Source organism: Camelina sativa, chromosome 1, assembly GCF_030686135.1.
Source record: "Camelina sativa cultivar CO46 ecotype springtype chromosome 1, ASM3068613v1".
In the NCBI taxonomy this organism is placed as follows: domain Eukaryota; kingdom Viridiplantae; phylum Streptophyta; class Magnoliopsida; order Brassicales; family Brassicaceae; genus Camelina; species Camelina sativa.
In genome coordinates, this window is record NC_141880.1 from 21,453,817 (window position 1) to 21,462,527 (window position 8,711).

General features: G+C 41.0%; 1 long non-coding RNA gene across 1 annotated transcript; it reads left to right on the forward strand.

The window, feature by feature from the left end:
* The first annotated feature begins 4,398 nt into the window (after positions 1 to 4,398).
* On the forward strand, positions 4,399 to 5,126 carry LOC147950179 (uncharacterized). Its single transcript, XR_015596264.1, has 2 exons — positions 4,399 to 4,543; positions 4,840 to 5,126. It is a non-coding gene; the product is annotated as an uncharacterized LOC147950179 (long non-coding RNA).
* Positions 5,127 to 8,711: the final 3,585 nt, after the last annotated feature.

Here is an 8,711-nt window from a genome sequence, read left to right on the forward strand (position 1 = left end):
GGGCTTGGCGTTTTCCATGGTCGGATTTCTATGGACCGATGGGTAAAGCTTTTACCCGGAGAATAAAAGAGATGCGAGTAAGAAGAAACGAAGATAAGGAGACTAGAGTGTAGAAATGAGTAGGAGAATGAGATTAGACTGTAGAGAATCGAAGAACTTGCTCTGATACCATGTAAGACTTTGTAGAATAAAGAAGAGAATCAAGAGATTGATGAGAGATATCGGTAGACAAAGAGAATGAGGAAGAAGAAAAGATTAGGTTATTGTTCCATAAGAATACATATTACAATGTAGGCTAAAGCCTATATATATCAAGGGAAAATTAGGGCTACACCCTCTACCAACCGATCGTATAAGTGATAGGGACAAGGAGAGAGATAGAACTAATCCCAACGGTGATAGTGACCCGTCCTAGTCTCCTTAAACACAACATAACCCGTGACTCCACTTGTTCCTCCTCTCTAACGGCTACAAGCGACATTCTAGATCCTTCTCATGGGCCTAAGGAGAGCAGGCCTCCTCATTGTCTTTACACACTTACATGACTCGGCCTTATTGCTTGGTTGTACGGACGGCCCCATAATTGTACGGACGGCCATGGCTGCCTTAGGCTTATTCTCTTGATCAATACTCTGACCCTAGAAACAGTAACAAATCAATTTACAGCTTTAAATCAATGTTTTCTCGGTTTTAGCCTATGTTGGGCAAAAAATGGGTAAAAGTGGTGTCTAAACACTCCAAATACAACCAAAACTCTTATAATTAGTAAAGTGCATTGTATCGTTACAAATTTTGACCCTAGAAAGAGTAACATAGCTGTTTACTGCTTCAAATCTATGTTTTCTCTCGGTTTTAGCCTGTTTTGGATTAAAACGGGTTTAAGTGTTGTCTAAACACTCCAAATTCAACCCAAACTCTTATAATTAGTAAAATGCATTGTATTGTTACATATTTTGACCCTAGAAAGAGTAACAAAGCAATTTACTGCTTCGAATCTATGTTTTCTCTCGGTTTTAGCCTGTTTTCTCGGTTTAGCATGTTTTGGGATAAAACGGGTTTAAGTGTTGTCTAAACACTCCAAATTTAACCCAAACTCTTATAATTAGTCAAATGCATTGGATTGTTACATATTTTGACACTAGAAAGAGTAACATAGCTGTTTATTGCTTCAAATCAATGTTTCTCTCGGTTTTAGCCTGTTTTCTTGGTTTAAGCCTATTTTGGGATAAAACGGGTTTAAGTGTTGTCTAAACACTCCCAATTCATCCCGAACTCTTACAATTAGTCAAATGCATTTGGTTGTCACACATTCTGACCTTAGAAACAGTAACAAAGCAATTTACTGCTTCAAACCAATGTTTTCTCGGTTTTAGCCTGTTTTGGGAAAAAAGGATCAAAGTGGTGTCTAAACACTCCAAATTCAACCCAAACTCTTATAGTTAGTCAAATGCATTGGGTTGTTACATATTTTTACCCTAGAAAGAGTAACATAGCTGTTTACTGCTTTAAATCAATGTTTCTCTCCGTTTTAGCCTGTTTTCTCGGTGTAAACCTATTTTGGGATAAAGGGGTTTAAGTGTTGTCTAAACACTCCAAATTCATCCCGAACTCTTATAATTAGTCAATTGCATTGGGTTGTCACACATTCTGACCCTAGAAACAGTAACAAATCAATTTACTGCTTCGAATCAATGTTTTCTCGGTTTTAGCCTCTTTTGGGAAAAAGGGTAAAAGTGGTGTCTAAACACTCCAAATTCAACCCAAACTCTTGTAATTAGTCAAATGTATTGTATTGTTACTAATTTGACCCTAGGAAGAGTGACCTAGCTGTTTACTGCTTCGAAACTATGTTTTCTCTTGGTTTTAGCCTGTTTTCTCGGTTTTAGCCTGTTTTGGATTAAAACGGGTTTAAGTGTTGTCTAAACACTCCAAATTCAACCCAAACTCTTATAATTAGTAAAATGCATTGGATTGTTACATATTTTGACCCTAGAAAGAGTAACAAAGCAATTTACTGCTTCGAATCTATGTTTTCTCTCGGTTTTAGCCTGTTTTCTCGGTTTAGCATGTTTTGGGATAAAACGGGTTTAAGTGTTGTCTAAACACTCCAAATTTAACCCAAACTCTTATAATTAGTCAAATGCATTGGATTGTTACATATTTTGACACTAGAAAGAGTAACATAGCTGTTTATTGCTTCAAATCAATGTTTCTCTCGGTTTTAGCCTGTTTTCTTGGTTTAAGCCTATTTTGGGATAAAACGGGTTTAAGTGTTGACTAAACACTCCCAATTCATCCCGAACTCTTACAATTAGTCAAATGCATTTGGTTGTCACACATTCTGACCTTAGAAATAGTAACAAAGCAATTTACTGCTTCAAACCAATGTTTTCTCGGTTTTAGCCTGTTTTGGGAAAAAAGGATCAAAGTGGTGTCTAAACACTCCAAATTCAACCCAAACTCTTATAGTTAGTCAAATGCATTGGGTTGTTACATATTTTTACCCTAGAAAGAGTAACATAGCTGTTTACTGCTTTAAATCAATGTTTCTCTCCGTTTTAGCCTGTTTTCTCGGTGTAAACCTATTTTGGGATAAAGGGGTTTAAGTGTTGTCTAAACACTCCAAATTCATCCCGAACTCTTATAATTAGTCAATTGCATTGGGTTGTCACACATTCTGACCCTAGAAACAGTAACAAATCAATTTACTGCTTCGAATCAATGTTTTCTCGGTTTTAGCCTCTTTTGGGAAAAAGGGTAAAAGTGGTGTCTAAACACTCCAAATTCAACCCAAACTCTTGTAATTAGTCAAATGTATTGTATTGTTACTAATTTTGACCCTAGGAAGAGTGACCTAGCTGTTTACTGCTTCGAAACTATGTTTTCTCTTGGTTTTAGCCTGTTTTCTCGGTTTTAGCCTGTTTTGGATTAAAACGGGTTTAAGTGTTGTCTAAACACTCCAAATTCAACCCAAACTCTTATAATTAGTAAAATATAATTTGGGATCTTGATCACCATGTCCGTACAAGTCAACGTCCGTACAAGTCAACGACCGTTCTCTCTCATCGGGCCAACCATACCATCTCGTGTAGAAGCCCACTTGAAGTCTTCTAAGGCTTGTATGAGACAACCAAGTCTCTAGATCCTTCTCCTACCGACCGTTGGAGTTTGTGTGCAAGTGGGAAGATATTTCAACTCACAAGTCACATGTTATGTTAAGAAGGAAGGATGTCACTTTCAGTCATGTAAAGCGTGTATAGGATCCCATAGGAATATGCTGCTTACTTTGTCTATAATTAGGATGTATCTAGGTTCTTTTTCAAGTAAGAAGTTTGATTCTTCTTCTATACTCTCTCTCTTACACTTCCATACTCTCTTCTACTCTCTCGTGCGAACACTCTCAAACTCACTCGATCTCTACACTCTCTCGTTTCTAAACTTACATGGTATCAGAGCCTTGTGGTTCCTCTCGTTAAACTCTTCATTCACTCTACTTTCTTCCGCAACTCGTTCACTCAATCTCTTGAGTTTTTCTTTAACCGTTGGGTAAACTTATTGACCATTGGACAAAACTCCATGGAAAGCACCAAAACCTTGGTTGTTCCAGTTACTCTCAAAGGAGAGAACTATTTGTTGTGGGCAAGGACCACAAAGACGGCGCTATGTGGCCGAGGGCTTTGGACCCATGTGACAACAAGTGAAGCTCCGAAGGGCGAGCCGACTGAAGACGGCAAAGTTGTGGCCACAAGTGGTGAAGAAAAGTGGTTTCAAGAAGACCAAAGTGTTCTCGCCATCATACAAAACTCTCTCGATGCTCCAATACTCGAGGCCTACTCGTATTGTGAAACGGCCAAGGATCTATGGGATACCTTGCAAAACGTCTTTGGTAACACTACCAATTTAAGCCGAGTCTTTGAGATCAAGAGAGCCATCAACAACCTAAGCCAAGAAGACATGGAGTTCACCAAACACTTTGGGAAGTTTAGGTCCCTTTGGGCTGAGCTTGAGATGCTTAGGCCAGCGACTCTTGATCCGACAATCTTGAATGAGAGGCGTGAACAAGACAAGGTGTTCGGCCTCCTCCTTACGCTGAATCCATCTTACAACGATCTTATCAAGCATATCTTGAGGTCGGACAAGCTTCCCAGCCTGGAGGAAGTGTGTAGTCAGATTCAAAAGGAGCATGGTTCCATGGGGTTGTTTGGTAACAAGGGGGAGCTTGTAACCGCCAACCAAGCTGATGTAGCGACCGCAAACAAGGGCTACTATCGAGGAGATAACAAGAAAGAACCAGTGTGTCACCACTGCAAGAAGCCGGGCCATTTCAAGAATGAGTGTTGGATTCTCCACCCACACCTCCGAGTAAACCGACCAATGAACCACCGTGGAGCACCAAGAGCTCATCGAGCGAGTGTGGAGCCATTGGTTGCTGAACTGAACCCTCGAGCTCCGGATATGAATGGAACTGCCCTGGCTGCCTCGTCGGACCTCGTGAGGAAGTCTGATCTTGATGCGCTCATTAAGGCACTCAAAGAAAATTCCGGTAACTCTTATCTTGCCTTGAATCAAACTAAACCGCTCATAGTTGATTCCGGTGCTTCTCACCACATGATTAGTGATTCTAGGTTAATGAGTGATATTAAACCGGCTAGTGGTAATGTTGTGATAGCAAATGGTGAGAAAGTGCCAGTTAAAGGCATTGGAAACTTGAAATTATTTGATAAAGATACTAAAGCGTTCTATATGCCAAATTTTACTTCCAACTTGCTATCAGTTAAGAGAGCCACTACTGATTTGAATTGTTATGCAATATTTGGTCCTAACAAGGTTCATTTTCAGGATATTGAGACAAGTAAGGTCCTTGGTCAAGGAGGTTCCAAGGGTGATCTCTATATGCTTGAGGACTTGAATTTATCTGCTTCTTGTTTTAATTCGGTTGTTGTTAAACCTAGTGATTCTATTTTACATGCTAGGCTAGGACATCCTCACACTAGAGCTTTAGCTTTAATGTTCCCTAATATTTCTTTTCAAAATGATGGGTGTGAGGCTTGTATTCTTGGTAAACATTGCAAGGCTGTTTTTCCTAAATCTATTACTATTTATGAAAAATGTTTTGATTTGGTTCATTCTGATGTTTGGACATCCCCTTGCTTATCTAGAGAAAATCAAAAGTATTTTGTGACTTTTATTGATGAAAAATCAAAATATACTTGGATAACTTTGCTTCCTTCTAAGGATAGAGTTCTTGAAGCTTTTACTAGCTTTCAAAATTATGTCACTAACCACTATCATGCCAAGATTAAAATTTTGAGATCAGATAATGGTGGAGAATACACAAGCCATGCCTTTAAGCAATATCTAGCCGAACATGGAATTCTTCATCAAACTAGCTGTCCATACACACCACAACAAAATGGGGTGGCTGAAAGGAAGAATAGGCATCTCATGGAGGTAGCAAGGTCCATGATGTTCCATACAAGAGTTCCAAAACGCTTTTGGGGAGATGCCGTGCTCACAGCTTGTTATCTTATCAACCGCACACCAACAAAAATACTCAACGACTTGTCTCCATTTGAGGTATTGAACAATGAAAAGCCTAACTTTGATCATTTACGAGTATTTGGTTGTGTTTGCTATGTGTTGCGACCAGGTGAACTAAGAGACAAGCTTGATGCTAAGAGTACTAAGGCAATGTTTATCGGCTATTCTACAACTCAAAAAGGATATAAGTGCTATGACTCGGAGACAAGAAGAGTTCTTGTGTCTCGTGATGTCAAGTTTGTGGAGTCACAAGGATTTTATGATGAGAAGAACTGGGATGAACTTCGCAATCTCTCGACCTCTTCTTCCGATCGGACACGCAACCTCCGGGTGATCCTTGAGAGGCTAGGTATTGAGAATGATCGGATCACCAACGCGCCGGCCAGTCAAGCATCACCAGAACAACCTGAGCCATTCCCTGAGCCCGACCTTGATCCACCCACTTCTCATACCAACGACGAAACTGAGTTGCCCACGGATTCGACCGAACTACCCGGAGACAACAATGATGTGCCATCCGAGGAACCGGCTGAGCAGCTTGAAGAAATTATTACACTAGGCAGAGCTAACTCAGAGGCGGGAACTATAGTTCCTCTTCGACGTAGCCAACGTCTCAAGTTTCCCCCATCTAACTGGAAGAACACTAGAGTGTACTACAACAACATGGTCGTCGCACACCCAATTCAAGCTGTATGCACGCTGGCACACTTTCCGATGGAACATCAAGTGTTCCTTGGCCAAATTGACCAGCATTGGGTTCCCAAGACATATGATGAGGCCAAGGACCACAAGGTGTGGCGAGACGCAGTTGATGCCGAGAACACGGCCATGGTGCAAAATCACACATGGGACGAATCAGACTTACCCAAGGGCAAGAAGGCTGTGACGTCTCGGTATATCTTCACTATCAAGTATAAGAGCAATGGGGAGATTGAACGCTACAAGGCCAGACTTGTAGCTCGTGGTTTTACGCAAACGTATGGGGAGGATTACAAAGATACGTTTGCTCCGGTGGCCAAATTACACACAGTTCGAGTTGTTCTCTCCTTGGCCACAAACTTGGATTGGGATCTATGGCAAATGGATGTGAAGAATGCGTTCTTGCAAGGAGAACTTGAAGATGAGGTCTACATGCGGCCACCGCCTGGTCTAGAGGACACCATAGGCCCGGGAAAGGTGCTGAAGCTCAACAAGGCAATATATGGCCTTAAACAATCGCCTAGAGCATGGTACCACAAGTTGAGCACAACCTTACTTGGGAAAGGTTTTCGCAAATCAGAATCGGATCATACTCTCTTCACACTACCAAGTGACAAAGGTATAGTGGTCATTCTAGTATATGTTGATGATATCATCATATCTGGAAGTGACAAGGTAGGTATTCAAGAAGCTAAAGAGTTTCTTAAGTCAGTTTTTGATATTAAAGACCTTGGAGAACTTAAGTATTTTCTTGGTATAGAAGTGTATAGGTCTGATGAAGGATTGTTTTTATCACAAAGAAAGTATGCTCTTGACCTCTTAAGTGAAGCAGGAAAACTTGGATCAAAAGCAGTGACCACACCTCTTGAAGAAAACTACAAGACAGCCGGAAAGGGGGAGCCTCCATTCGAAGATGTCACGCGATATAGGCGTCTGGTGGGTAAGCTCATATATTTAACTATCACTAGGCCTGATCTTTGTTTTGCTGTGAACCAGGTAAGCCAACACATGCAAAACCCAACTAGACACCACTGGAACATGGTGAACCGAATCCTTAAGTACATCAAGGGAGCTCCGGGACAAGGCATATGGATGGGAAGGAACAAGAGCACCGAGTTGATAGGATATTGTGACGCTGATTACGCCGGAGACCATGGGGATCGTCGCTCAACCACCGGATACTGCACGTTCTTGGGAGGAAACTTAGTCACATGGAAGAGCAAGAAACAAAAGGTTGTCTCGTTATCTAGTGCGGAGTCCGAGTATAGAGCCATGAGGAAGTTAACAACCGAGCTCATGTGGCTTAAGGCACTATTGAAGGATCTTGGAGTTGAATCATCAAAGCCTATCACTATGCATTGTGATAACGAAGCAGCCATCCACATAGCCACCAATTCCGTGTTTCACGAGAGAACAAAACACATAGAGGTCGATTGCCACAAGGTGCGAGAGCAGATTCAGCTAGGCGTCACACTCCCATGTCATACAGACAGCAAAGAGCAACTAGCCGACATTTTCACAAAGGCGGCCAGCCCACAAGTGTGCGAATACATTCACCCTCGGCTAGGACTCATGGACCTCACCAAACCTTGAGATCCTACGCTCTTTTTCCCTTAAGTATAATTTTTCCCAAGTGGTTTTATATACTAAGGTTTTTAATGAGGTAGGTGATCAATGGTTCAAGCTTATGTCATAGGGTCCAATGACTAAAGCTTGAGGGGGAGTATAATTTGGGATCTTGATCACCATGTCCGTACAAGTCAACGTCCGTACAAGTCAACGACCGTTCTCTCTCATCGGGCCAACCATACCATCTCGTGTAGAAGCCCACTTGAAGTCTTCTAAGGCTTGTATGAGACAACCAAGTCTCTAGATCCTTCTCCTACCGACCGTTGGAGTTTGTGTGCAAGTGGGAAGATATTTCAACTCACAAGTCACATGTTATGTTAAGAAGGAAGGATGTCACTTTCAGTCATGTAAAGCGTGTATAGGATCCCATAGGAATATGCTGCTTACTTTGTCTATAATTAGGATGTATCTAGGTTCTTTTTCAAGTAAGAAGTTTGATTCTTCTTCTATACTCTCTCTCTTACACTTCCATACTCTCTTCTACTCTCTCGTGCGAACACTCTCAAACTCACTCGATCTCTACACTCTCTCGTTTCTAAACTTACATAAAATGCATTGGATTGTTACATATTTTGACCCTAGAAAGAGTAACAAAGCAATTTACTGCTTCGAATCTATGTTTTCTCTCGGTTTTAGCCTGTTTTCTCGGTTTAGCATGTTTTGGGATAAAACGGGTTTAAGTATTGTCTAAACACTCCAAATTTAACCCAAACTCTTATAATTAGTCAAATGCATTGGATTGTTACATATTTTGACACTAGAAAGAGTAACATAGCTGTTTACTGCTTTAAATCAATGTTTCTCTCTGTTTTAGCCTGTATTCTCGGGTTAACCCTATTTTG